Source organism: Coptis chinensis, chromosome 8 (assembly GCF_015680905.1).
Source record: "Coptis chinensis isolate HL-2020 chromosome 8, ASM1568090v1, whole genome shotgun sequence".
Lineage (NCBI taxonomy): Eukaryota > Viridiplantae > Streptophyta > Magnoliopsida > Ranunculales > Ranunculaceae > Coptis > Coptis chinensis.
The window spans coordinates 703,063-717,110 of NC_141463.1; positions in this window are offsets into that span (position 1 = coordinate 703,063).

Below are 14,048 nucleotides of genomic sequence, written 5' to 3' on the forward strand. Positions count from 1 at the left end.
TGCGGATGCTCTTGCTCTTCTTCCTGTTGCTGTGTAGTTCCATGATTTGGTACCTCATTATGAACTAACCAGTCATCTACTGCATCAGACAACTCAAGCTCAGTGGCTTGAACTTCTATATACTCACCATTCTGCCCAGCTCTTTCCGGCTTACTGAAAAATAACACGAAAGTCTCATCAAACGTAACATCTCTGCTGACCAAGAACTTGTGGTCTTCTAGACACCACAATCTGTATCCCTTTACCCCATTTGCGAAGCCTAAGAATATGACTTTCTTAGCTCTAGGATCTAGTTGGCTCTCCCTTACATGGTAGTAAGTAGTCAATCCAAACACTCGCAAAAATACTATAATCAACTGGGTTACCTGGCCACACCTCATACGATGTCTTGCAATCTATAGTTGGAACTGGTGACCTATTATACAGGTAACACGCCATGGACACTGCATCTGCCCAATACTCTTTGACTAGACTGGCATTAGAAAACAAACATCTCGCTCTTTCAAGTAAGGTTCTATTCATCATCTCTGCCATTCCATTCTCATTGAGGCGAGCCCCCTCGACCGTTTAGATCCGCAATTCCATGTTATTCGACAAAACTCTTAGAAAGGCCCATAGGTATATTATGTACCATTGTCAGACCGTAGTGTCTTTACCTTCCTATCTGTGTGATTCTCAACCTTCCACTTCTTAAATGTCTCAAACACTTCATCTTTCGTTTTCATCATATACACCCACACATAGTGGGTATGATCATCAATGAATGAGACATAATAGCGGTTACCTCCCTTTGAAGCCACTCTGGAGGTCCCCAAACATCCGTATGCACATAGTCAAGGATGCCTGTTGTCGTGTGCTTGCTTGACTTGAACTTGATTCTACACTACTTCCCATAGACGCAATGCTCACAGAACCCCATACTTGGCTTCTTCAAGAACCCTCGCTTGCACAACTCAGACAAACCCTTTTCACTCATATGTCCTAGTCGTATATGCCACATCTTAGTGCATTCAGAATCATCACTAGATACAACCACTGCTACATCGCCTATCACCGTACTACCCATCAAAGTATACAAGGTTCCATGTCTTTGACCCTTCATAACAGTTAAAGAGCCACTGACAATCTTTAGGACTCCACCTTCACCCACACACTTGCGTCCTTTGGAATCCAAGGTACCTAGAGAAATAAGGTTTTTCTTTAGCTCAGGAACATGCCTCACATCAATTAAAGTCCTCACTACACCATCATGCATCTTGATCCGTATAGTTCTAATTCCTACCGTCTTACATGCAACGTCATTACCCATCAAAACGGAACCACCATCAATGCTCTCATAAGAAGTAAACCACTTTCTATTCGGGCACATATGGTAGGAACATCCGGAATCAAGAATCCACCTTTCGGCCATATAGTCTTGTGTGGACACACAGAGACTCAACTCGTCTCCTTCAGAGCCTGAAACATAACTTGCCTCAATTTTTGCCTTACCTTTCTTCTTACCATCTCTCTTGTTGTCTTTCTTCGGGTGAGGACAATTACTTGCGTAATGTCCCTTTTCATCGCAATTGTATCACTTCACATGTGTCAAAGGCTTCTTTGACTTGGACCTAGACTTCTCATTGCTTAATTCTAAAAGCCTTTTCATACGACCTTCCTCTTGCCACTAGCCCCTGACCTGCATCAATGCTATTCTCTACACGTGTCTTCTTCATCAACTCATAAGAAAGAAGTGCACTCTGAACTTCGTCAAGATTGACGTTTTCTCTGTTCATAAATGTAGTCATTAGATGCTCATAGCTTTCTGGCAAGGAGAATATTAAACATGCCGCTTGATCCTCATCATCCATCTTCATACCAACATTCAAATAATCCACTCGACGTCGACAGAACTCACTAACGTGCTCTTACATTGTTGAACCATCGACCATTATATACCGATAAAGACGTTTCTTAAGGTATATCTTGTTCGTCATGCTTTTGGTCATATACATAGACTCTAGTTTGAGCCAAATACCGGCAGCGGTATTTTCTCCCATCACACTATACATGACCTCATTAGCAAGACATAACCGGATTGATGAACAAGCCTGAAGATCGAACTTTTCCCAATCATCATTACTCATACTCATCGCCTTAGATTTAATCCCCTTTAAAGTCTTGTGCAAACCTTGTTGGATGAGGATGTCTTTTACTTAGATTTGCCAAATCCCAAAGTTATTCTTCCCATTAAATTTCTCTACTTCAAACCTTGCGTTTGACATCTTGGGAGCCATCTTTCAAGTTACACACAATAACCCAAAAAAAACAATTTCACTTTGGAATTTAATCGAACACCTTGTCTACACAAATTTCGAACACTAAACTCAAAATCCTAGGTCGTATACCTCGCTCTGATGCCAATTGTTGTGAATAGTACAATGCGGAAACAACGTTACCTACAACAAATAGATCAATCCTATACAAGGATCAATTCTTCTCACTAGACAAGACTTCAACACCCTCAAAGCAATATCCCAACACTTCTCAATATCAAATAAACAAGCATATAAAGTAAAACAATTAATGTAAAAGAAGAACAAACCACAAGACGAAATATATTGTGGTTCGGCAATTTGCCTATGTCCACACTGCGAGTTCCAAGCTTTACTAGATGTCTGGAGTAACAGATTACAAGTCTCTCAATTCACTCACAAAGAATGAACACTCAACTCACAAAGAATTGCTCACTTATAATCTATCTCTTTCTTGGTTTTGGAAAAGTTAGGTTTCTACAGAAAAAACCTATATTTATACTATTATTATTTGTCACAGGACTCCCCAAAAGATGGAAAGTGGAGTGGTGAAAAAATGACAGAGGAAGAAGCATTGGCAGGAGCAACAAAGGATGTTTGCAGATGCAACATCACCAAACACTCAGATTTAGACAGGAGTTTAGATAGCTAATTAGTACTTTTTCTTTTGTTAAATTTTGGGAACGCTGGTTGATTGTTGATTGTTGTATGTAGGGGTGCAAGTGGATATCCAAATATTTGAATCCGATTCGAATTCGTATTCGAAAAATCGGATATTATCCGAAAATTTCGGATTCGGATATTTTTTTTATGTCCGAACTGGTTTCGGATACTGACATATCCGCATCCGATAATATCCGATCCGATTTAAAAAATTAATAGTTTTTATATATAATTAATTTATTTATTTTTTATTGTATAAAATATTATATAAAATCATAAACTAATAATATAAAACTATAATAACAAAATAATAATAATAAATGACAAATATATATATTTATACTAGTTTTTATAGTGGTAAAATGAATTATTCAAAGCAAATAAAATTTTAATTAATTTTTATTTTCGGATCGGATATTATTCGATATCCGTTTCGGATATCCGAAATCAGATTCGAATAATTTTTTTAATATCCATCGGATTTGGATTCGGATATGGTATAAATTTTCGGATTCGGATTCGGATATAGACATATCCGCAACCGAACATATCCGTTTGCACCCCTAGTTGCATGTAGGATGTCTTTCACACTTTTTAGTAACTATAAAGGCTAAATTGTCCATTCAAGGCGAGTTTTTTTATCCAAACGTCACTAGTTGAACACTTCATTTTGGCAAAGTTCCTAGGTACGCCGTTGAGATTCACTGAAGCTTCAACTTCTTATGTGTTCTTAAACTTGGGTATGTTGAACCTTCCAACTTGTACTGATTGTCTAAATGAACTTCTGAGTATTGTCAAGAACATTGCATCAGAACCCACCATCTCCAAAAGAGGCCACAAACCATCTCTCTCATTGGGAAGTATAAAACATACATGGAAAGAGTGGCATTGTTGCCTATACTCGTTCTATAACGTAGTCTAAGAACTTTGAAATCCAAAGTATCAATGTCCAGTTTATTGCGACGACTCATGAAGGGAACTTTAGTGGAATTTCCATCAAGGACATAAAATTTAGGTTTACAGGTCAAGATCGAGTTTATCGACGGATGTACGCCATTTTCCTTTGAAGTAGAGTGCATTTGCGGGGTGTGGATTGGGATGTATATGGGAGCTGCCGTGCTAGGAGTGCAGAGATGATTTATCTTAGATTTGAATTACAAAGTTTCCATCCATAAATTCTTGCTCTTTGATGGTAATTGCGTGCTTTGATGGTAAGGCTTTAATGCTAATTAGGTTAACTATGATCGCAGATTCGCAGTGACCCCATTCCAAACTCTACATGAAGGTTTCTATATACATGTTACACATTCTATTACAACTGGCATATAATGGGATCCTGTCCTTGATGGCTTCAAGTAGCCTAACCTACTGACTCAAGTAACCAACAATGCAACTGAACATGTACAAATCCACAAAAAAAATAAGAAGAAACAATAAAATCAATTTATGAATGTAAAAGAATATTTCAACTTTAAATATATGAAAATTACATCCACAAGTTACTACTGCATTACAATTCATGAATATCAACCTCTGGCACAATTTATAGTTTACCAATTGGTAAATGTTCACACAGCCCTGCCATCCAGTTCGGCTGTTTTCCTTTTCCAGCCGATCTCCAGGGTCTTCATCTGCAACCATGTATCAACTCTATTTTGCTGGTCAATCTCCGAAGATTCTTATAGGCGTTTCCATGAGAAAGTCGTTATGGAACTCGTCCTCTTCTGGCAAATTAATGTTCCTCACCAAGAAACTTGGACTTTTCAATAGCCAACGGAATTTCATCTGGTAACAGGAGGTCACCGTCATTGGAAAACCATATTCGATCGTCAATAGACAAATCTTGAAAGTTATGTTGATCGATCAGGTTGCATATGGTTAGTTGAAAATGCTTGTGATGTGGATCTTGTTCCGCATTGGTCCAGAATATCATCTGGTTGCCTTATCGAAGGAGGCAGTGGTGCATATGGACAATCAGAGTCGTTAACACTCCAAGTTTGATAATTATGGTGAGATGGAAACTGATCAGATTCAGGCATACAGTACCCTTCAGTTGGAACCCCCAAACCACGTGATGGTTCTTCAATATTATACACAATCGATTCTTTCTCCTGTCCATAACTAGTGTTATCATCTTTTGAGTCCTTCCTTCTGATTCTACAGAGAGTGTGGTCTTCGTGATCCTTCATCACAAACTCGTCCATCATATAGGGACTCTTAGCGGTCCCTTTACTCTTCGACTCTACAAAATTCAGAAACTTCTTGTATCCAATAGTTCTCTTCTTTTGATCAAAGACCGGTTTGTTTTGTGAGATCCTCCATGTCCACTCTCCACTTCTGACTGTTCTTTCGTTCTTCTTCCGACCATCGTACTTCTTTTGAACCGTCGTATAAACATAAACTTCACTCGTCCTACTCCCCTCAAACAATTGCCAGGGTTCATATGCTTCGCTTCCATAAAGCTCGCATACGATGATGTTATAGCACGGCGGCAGACTTTCCCAGTGACTAACCTAGGAAGAAAATACGTGATAAGCTCTTCATCTGTTGGAGCAAATCTAACCCCACGTGGTACTTCTTGCATGATCACCTTCAACTAGCTTCTTCGACTCTTCTTTGTAAGGAAAAGTTTATGAAAGTTGATAACAAGAGAAAACAACGAGCCAATATATGCAATGTAACACTTGGTAATTGAATTTTACACTTGTATAGTTGTACATACGCACCCTATTTATAGGAAAACACTAACCGCTAGAAGTCCGAATCCTAAACCAACTGAAATCGTAATGGCACGCGGTAATAATGTCTGAAGTGTGAAGTTTCAATAAATAAAGGGTCCTACTATTGTCTTGGGCAGACTCCGACCCAACTCGGCCCAAACTTAGGATCTGTAGTTAGGTTGGGCCATAGTTCGGAATTTCGGAATTCTCGGAATTCCGACAAATCCAAAAACCAAAATTAATTAAATTTCGACCCCTATCACATTTGGAATTTTGGATAATTCGGAATTTCGGATATTTCGACTCTATATTTGGAATTCTGATTTTTTGAAAAACTGAAATTCCGGGCGGAATTTCAAAGTTTCGTTCGGAATCACGAACTATGGGTTGGGCACAACATAAAGTTCAATACACCCCCCACATCCAAAGCCTATTTTCAAATGAAATTGGAAAAAGTGATGAAAGCCGTCTTCTTCTCTTGCTTCTCTCTTCCTGGTTTTTAGACTCATTGACGAGTCACTCACTCAATGTGCATGTATATAGCCAACACACGCTCTGAATAAAACCCACCAGTCAACAACAAACTCAAGAAACAAACCTACCTTTCTCATCACTTTTTACTTATTAATTATCTTTAAACATCTCTCTCTCTAGTCTATATACTAGATTTTGGACTCGGGCATACGCCCGGGATCTATTAAATATTTTGTGTGCTAAAAAGGTTTTTACAAAATGTTTTACACAAAATTTCGAATCAGAATATATTTTTATTGAAAAGAAATCGAAATAAATTAATGAGCAGCGATTATGGTGCATAAATACTTGGAAACTAAGGGATCAAATTGAGATAGCCTCTTCAGTTTGTGGTTTATGATATTAATCCATAATTTTCAAATATAATTATCTTAAATTCGATCTAGCTTGTATAATAGTTTTCTTAGATTTATGGTGATTTAGCGGCAAATTTTCCAATCAGAATATATTTTTATTGAAAATAAACCGAAATACATTAATGAGCAGCGATAATGGTGCATAACTGCATACGTACTTGGAAACTAAAGGATCAAATTAAGATAGCCACTTCATTTTGTGGTTTAGGATATTAATCCGTAATTTTTAAATAGAATTATCTTAAACTCAATCTAGCTTGTATAATAGTTTTATTAGATTTATAGTGATTTAGCGACAAATTTTTGAATCACAATATATTTTTATTAAAAATAAATCGAAATATGTTAATGAGCAGTGATTATGGTGCATAAGTATTTGGAAACTAAGAGATCAAATTGAGATAGCATCTTCACTTTGTGGTTTAGGATATTAATTTGTAATTTTTAAATAGAATTATCTTAAACTCGATCTAGCTTGTATAATAGTTTTATTAGATTTATGATGATTTAGCAAGAAATCATCACCGCTTTTACTTTTTACTAATGTGTACAAATCACTAAAACAGATTGATTGTTTCCATATCCTCAAAGAATACACTACTCCCACTTGAAAAGATTTGTCACATGAACGTGTCCTACGAACGGGTGCCGTTATATTAAATTATTCTAAAAAATATTAGCAACTATGCATAGCTATGAGATATGAAAATTATATTAATTACTCATTTAAATTTCTTGCACCACTATGCATAGCTCTATAAAAAGAAAGCATCAAACCTTGATAAAACTCATCGACTTCTTTTTATTGTTAGGTTTAACAATAGAAGTTTGATTGAAGTTTTGTAAGAATGACTAATGTGGCGAAGATAATATTGAAGCTACTTGAATAGCAAAACATTCCCAATCACAATAAAAGAATTATGATAAACACTACTTAAATTGTAAAACTATATTTGTGGAGATATTTATTCCTCCTACATATAATACAAATATGTTTTAGGGTTATTAGTTCAATGCATTTGCATCAAGTTTCTGATTTTCCATTAATTATTCTTTGAGGTTAGTTTAATGTAGTACGTTGCATCTAGTTTCCAAATTCTCATTAATTATTCTTTGAGGTTAGTTCAATGCAGTTGCATCAAGTTTCCGATTTCCCGTTAATTATTATTTGAGGTTAGTTCAAAGGCAATTGCATCTACTTTATGATTTCCGTTAGTTATTCATTAAGGTTAATTCAAGATGCTTGTATCCAGTTTTCATGTTTCAATTAATTAGTATTTGAGATTAGTTCATTGCATTTGCATCCGTGTTCCAATCTCCCATTAATTACTCTTTGAGGTTAGTTCAATGCATCTCGTGATCCAGGTTTGATTTCCGTTAATTGTTTTTCTAGGTTAGTTCGATAGTTTACAATTTCTATACAGTTTGCATACATGTAAGACTCTATTTTTATAAACTCACTTTCGTTTTGGGTTCCTAATTACTCATGTAAGAAGGCTAAAAAAGCAGACATTTATGCTTTAAGGTCAGCACGATGCAGTTACATTCGACTCCTGATTTCCAGTTAACTATTTTTTAGGCTATTTCAATGCATTTGTATCCAATTTATGATTTCCCATTAATTAATCTCTGATTTTAGTTTTATGCAGTTGCATCCAATTTTTAGTTTTCCGTTAATTATTCTTTGAGGTTAGTTCAATCCAGTTGCATCCAATTTTCGATTTTATGTTAATTGTTCTTTAAGGTTAGTTCAATGCATTTGCATCAAGTTTCCGATTTCCCGTTAATTATTTTTTAAGGTTAGTTCAATGTAGTTACATCAAATTTATAATTTCCCATTAATTATTCATTTAGATTAGTTCAGTGCAGTTTCATCCATTTTTCAATGTTTCATTAATTAGTCTTTGAGATTAGTTCATTGTATTTGGATTTAGTTTCCGATTTCCCGTTAATAACTCTTTAAGGTTAGTTCAATGCATCTGAATTTAGTTTCTGATTATTTATGCTTTGAGGTTAGTTCGATTCAATTATATCCGGTTTCTGATTTCCCATTAATTATTCTTTGAGATTATTTTAATGTATTTGCATTTAGTTTCCGATTTCCCACAAATTATTCTATGAGGTTAGTTCAATACAATTGCATTCGGTTTTTGATTTTCTGTTAATTATTTTTTGAGTTTAATTCAATGCATTTGAATTGCATCCAGTTTCCGATTTCCCATTAATTATTATATGAGGTTTGTTTGATGTATTTGCATACTGTTTCCGATTTCCCGTTAATTATTTTTCAGGGATTTGCATCCAATTTCTAATTTCCCGTTAGCTATTATCTGACGTCAGTTTAATGCAATTGCACCCAGTTTCCGATTTCTAGTTAATTACTTTTTGAGTTTAGTTTATTGCATTTGCATAAAGTTTTCGATTTCCCGTTAATCACTCTTTGAGCTCTATTATGTATTTGAATCCAGTTTCTAATTTCCTTTTAATTATTCAATGTGGTGTGTAATACCAATTTCTATTGATTCATCTGTAGTGTCTTTGCAAACATAACATAAAAAGTAAATTATGCTTGATTTACTATGTGGGATCATCGAAGATTATCCAGTTCCCGATTTTCCATTAATTATTATTTAAATTATGCATAACTCACTATGTGGAATATTCAAAGATTATCTATGAACGGGTGTTGTTATATTAATTATTCTGAAAAATATTTGCAAATATGCATAACTATTATATATTAATATTATATTAATCACTCAACCAAATTTCTTATAACATGAAAACCTCACTCTCCATTAAAAAAAAATAACTCACATTTGATAAAACCCTTCAACTTTATTTTGTTGTTTAATAATAGAAGTTTGATTGAAGTTTTGTGAGATTGTCTAATAAGGTGAAGTTCATATATATTGAAGCTACTTGAATAGCAAAGAGTTTCCAATCATACGGAAAGAGATAAGATAAACACCATTTTAAATGCAAAACTATACTTATCGAGATATTACCACAATATAACCAAACTATGTTTTGAGGTTAGTTTAATGCATTTGCATATAGTTTTTGATTTTTCGTTATTTATATTTTGAGGTTAGTTCAATGCAGTTGCATCCAATTTTCAATTCCTGTTATTTATTTTTTGAGATCAGTTCAATGTAGTTGCATCCAATTTCTGATTTCTCGTTAATTATTCTTTTTGATTAGTTCAATACATTTGCATCCAATTTCCAATTTCCTGTTAATTGTTCTTTGAGGTCAGTTCAATGCATTTGCATCCAGTTTCTGATTTCCCATTAATTATTTCGTGAGATTAGTTTAATGCATTTCATCCAGTTTCTGATTTCTCGCTTATTATTTGATAAAATTGCATTTGCATCTAGTTTCCGATTTCCCGTTAATTATTGTTTGAGGTTAGTTCAATGAATTTGCATCCAATTTTCGATTTCCCGTTAATTATTTCTTGAGGTTAGTTCAATGCATTTGCATCCAGTTTATTTTTTTGAGATTAGTTCAGTGCAGTTGCATCCGGTTTTCGATTTCCCGTTAATTAATTTTTAATATTAGTTCCACACATTTGCATCATGTTTCTAATTTATAATTAATTTTTCTTCGAGGTTAGTTCAATGCATTTGCATCAAGTTTTCGATTTCCCGTTAATTTAATCTTTGAGGGTTAGCTCAATGCATTTGCATCCAGTTTCCGATTTTCCGACAATTATTTTTTTATGTTAGTTTGATGTATTTGTATCAAAGTTTTGATTTTCCGTTAATTATTCTTTGGGGTTAGTTTAATGCAGTTGTATCCATATTCCAATTTTCTATATATTACTTTTTAAGATTAGTTTAATACTTGTATTTGCATCCAATTTCCGATTTTCTGGTAAATATTATTTGAGGTTATAGTTTGATGCATTTGCATCCAGTTTTCGGTTCCCCATTAATTATTTTTTTACGTTAGTTTCATTCATTATTATATATTTTTTTAAAATATTTGTCATTATTGCTTTGCCGTTATTTATTTATATATATATTTTAATTTTCTATTATATATTTTGTGATGTTATTTTTTGTATAATTGTTTTTAAGTATGTTTTGAGGCTGTGTTAAGGATATATTCGAAATAAGTCGGTGCTTTATTAAAATTGTATGATTTGTAATAGGGAATTAGTTTCTACAAATCACATATTTTTAGTAAATTTTTTTATATGATCAAATATATAAGAATTGGAACACTAAAAATGTTTGATTCGTAACCTTTTATAAATCACCTATTTTTTAGCAATTTTGTTTATCTGATAAAATATATAAGAAGTGGAAATATACTCCAACTCTCCAAATACTAGCCATTTGGCCCGGCCTATGGCCGGACATGCTACATAGATAGCTAATGACTCAAAAGCCTAAAATCCACTTGAATAAATAATATATGTATATTAATAGATTCTTTTGAAGAGTAAATATAATGATTCTTTCAAGGAGTTGTAAGTATAAACAAATTGATCAATAGATTAGAAAAAAACACAAAATTTTAAATCTTTATTAGCTTTTGTAAATTATCATCTCTACGTCTGTTCTGTCGGTTGTGTTTTCAAGTTGGGATTCAACAGTCCTCACAATGATCTTACACGCTCCTTCTCTTTCAATCTAAATATTGGTAGAGGAATATGATAGCATAAGCAGGATTATTCAAACCAAACATTGGAACACAAACTTCCCCTATCAATGGTTGCCTCCACAACCATCTAAGTTTACTCTAAATCTATTTATTCCCACTTGTGCAGTCACGCAACTTTCGCAATGAAAACAATGTAAGAGCTTAATGAATAACCCTGCCTATGCTATCATATTCTTGTTCCTCCTTTCTCAAGGAAATGTCGCAATGAAAACAATGTAAGAGCTTAATGAATAACCCTGCCTATATATGCTATCATATTCTTGTTCCTCCTTTCTCAAGGAAATGACCACATCAAGAAGCAGCGGTAATTATGTTCAAAGGTGGGACTATCCATGTGTACCAATTATAAAGTCACAAACTCACAACAGGTTAAGTAGCTCATCTCCAAAGCCTTCACACATTTAGTCATGATATATAGTTATATACTCCATCGTCACATTTTTGTCTTTCTGGTTTTTCCCCAATTTTAGTTATAAACACAATGAAATTCAAAAAGTGAAATCAATGCACAAAATGGATTCCAACAAACACCGATAGTCAATGACTCAAAAGCCTAAAGTCCACTTGAATAAATAATATATGTATATTGATAGCTAATGATTCATTGCTTACTTTGTTTGAAGGGTTTATGTTAATTTCTATTTTTGGGTTATTATTATCCAAAATATATAACAATGCTTATCATCCTCACCTATATAAACTATATCAAAATATAACGCAACAATCAAAGAATAGAACACGTACTCAAAATATACCATATGTTTAAGCGATAACCGAATTATATTCATTACGCACAATAGTTCCATAACACGTAATGATTAGAAGTTGATATTTACGAAATTACGAAAGTGAAAAATATGTTAGATAGCTTGAACCTATAAATCTACCAATGTGGTTGTTTGCTTCAAGAGTCATAGGTGCAATTGATATTAAATTTAAATATTAAATTAATTATTGAAAAAAATATATTAAAAAAGATACAATATAATGATATTCTAACCCCAACTCGATATGCTAATATATAGTTGATACCAAAGAAAGTGAAGAATACTTAAGTAAATCTTGATTCCAAATTAGATGTAAATTGGAGATTAGGATTTTGTTGGCCAGGCCTGCTACATTGATAGCTAACAATTCAATAGCCGAAAGTCTACTTGAATATCTAATATATGTACATTCTTCGCTACTTAGTCAAAAGCCAATGTTCAAAAGAAATTGAGCATTTGTATCCCTAAATGCATTTCTCTAAGATCAGTAAGAACTTAAATGTTGTGTCCAACAGTCAAGTACGGTTACATTCAATTTACCCATTAGAGGTTTAATATTGTAATGTTCAATTAAACCATTAAATCATGTAATTTTCAATTACAGTGTTACCTTGTATTTTTAGGTTTTTTTCATCTTAGAAAATACAAATAATGTCTCCATAGAGAGGACCTTAAGCCAAGATCCCAAAGGTCACACATGATTAGAAATCTCACCCAACTGAATTCTATAGTGGAATAGAGAGTTTCGATTGGATCCAAGTTGCAAGATGGGTGGGATATGACATTTAACTTGGATGTATGTCTATATTGACACTTTTTTCAAATGATACTCAAGTCATTGAAATATTTGTGTTAAGCTATTACATATAACTACCATAGTTGGATGTATACCAGATTGTCCGCTTATCCAGATTGAACCAACTATTTTCAAGAACATCCATATAGTTTTTTTTATTGGCAACATCCATATAGTTATGTTGGTGAAGAATTGAAGATTCCGACATAGGTTATGAAATTAAGATTCTCGCTACCTTGAATTCCTAACTAATCGATTATCATAGAGATTATGATATGAAAGATTGCAACACATCCATGTCGATTATGGTCATGTTGCCGGAGAATTGACCGATTTCCTTGATTATGACACTATGCCTCTATGGTATTAAGATGAGTTCACAATACCCGGGTTAGTTGAGTCAGGCGCTTTATAGAATTCACTCTTTTTCCTACTCAAAAATCAACTGTTTTTTTTATCACGACTTCACGACGCGGTGCCATTTTACTCTATGATCGCCTTGATGATATTGTTAAATCCAATGTACCCTCCAAAAATCTGCTTTAGGGTGGTTTCGCGGTTTTACTTAAATTCAGTGTGTTCGGTGTAGGAAGGTGATTTGATGTTAACTCAACGTGTTTGGGAAGCAATTGTGAAATCTTTTGCTAACCAAATGAAGTCCGCTTTCACCGCATCAAGTTTTGTCAAAGAAATATTTATTGCATAATACCCAAAACTCTTTTCTATGATAGACATTCTCCTCGAAAGAATTTTGCAAATCTAGCGGTGCATACTTGATGGTAAATTATGGCCCATCATCCGACCGAGATTGGTCCGATGGGTTTCAAAGTGTCAATTGAGCATAATTGCACGTCATTGAACTTTTGAACAGCAGAATCCATTCAAAAGAAAAATGCTAACTGAAATGCCAAAACACATTGTGCTAGGGAACAAAAAAAAATAGGTTGAATGATTTAGAAGTTTGGTCTTGTTCTCTAACCAAGGTATTGACATATCTATATCAAAGAACACTATTCTAATTAGAAACTTGAAAGAAAAAAACATCTTTCGCATGGACTTGCCTGTGCCTGTTTACAACACACTGTCTCTTAATATTAAAGTAGTTCTCCTCCAATACGAACATTCTGAATGTCTTGTCTGTATAGCCACACCTACACTCAACATCATTGCTTAGAATCGAGTTAGAAACCAAACCAATAATCTTAGGAATTTGGTCCGACCTTTTTGTTCCTTCGGTCGACCAA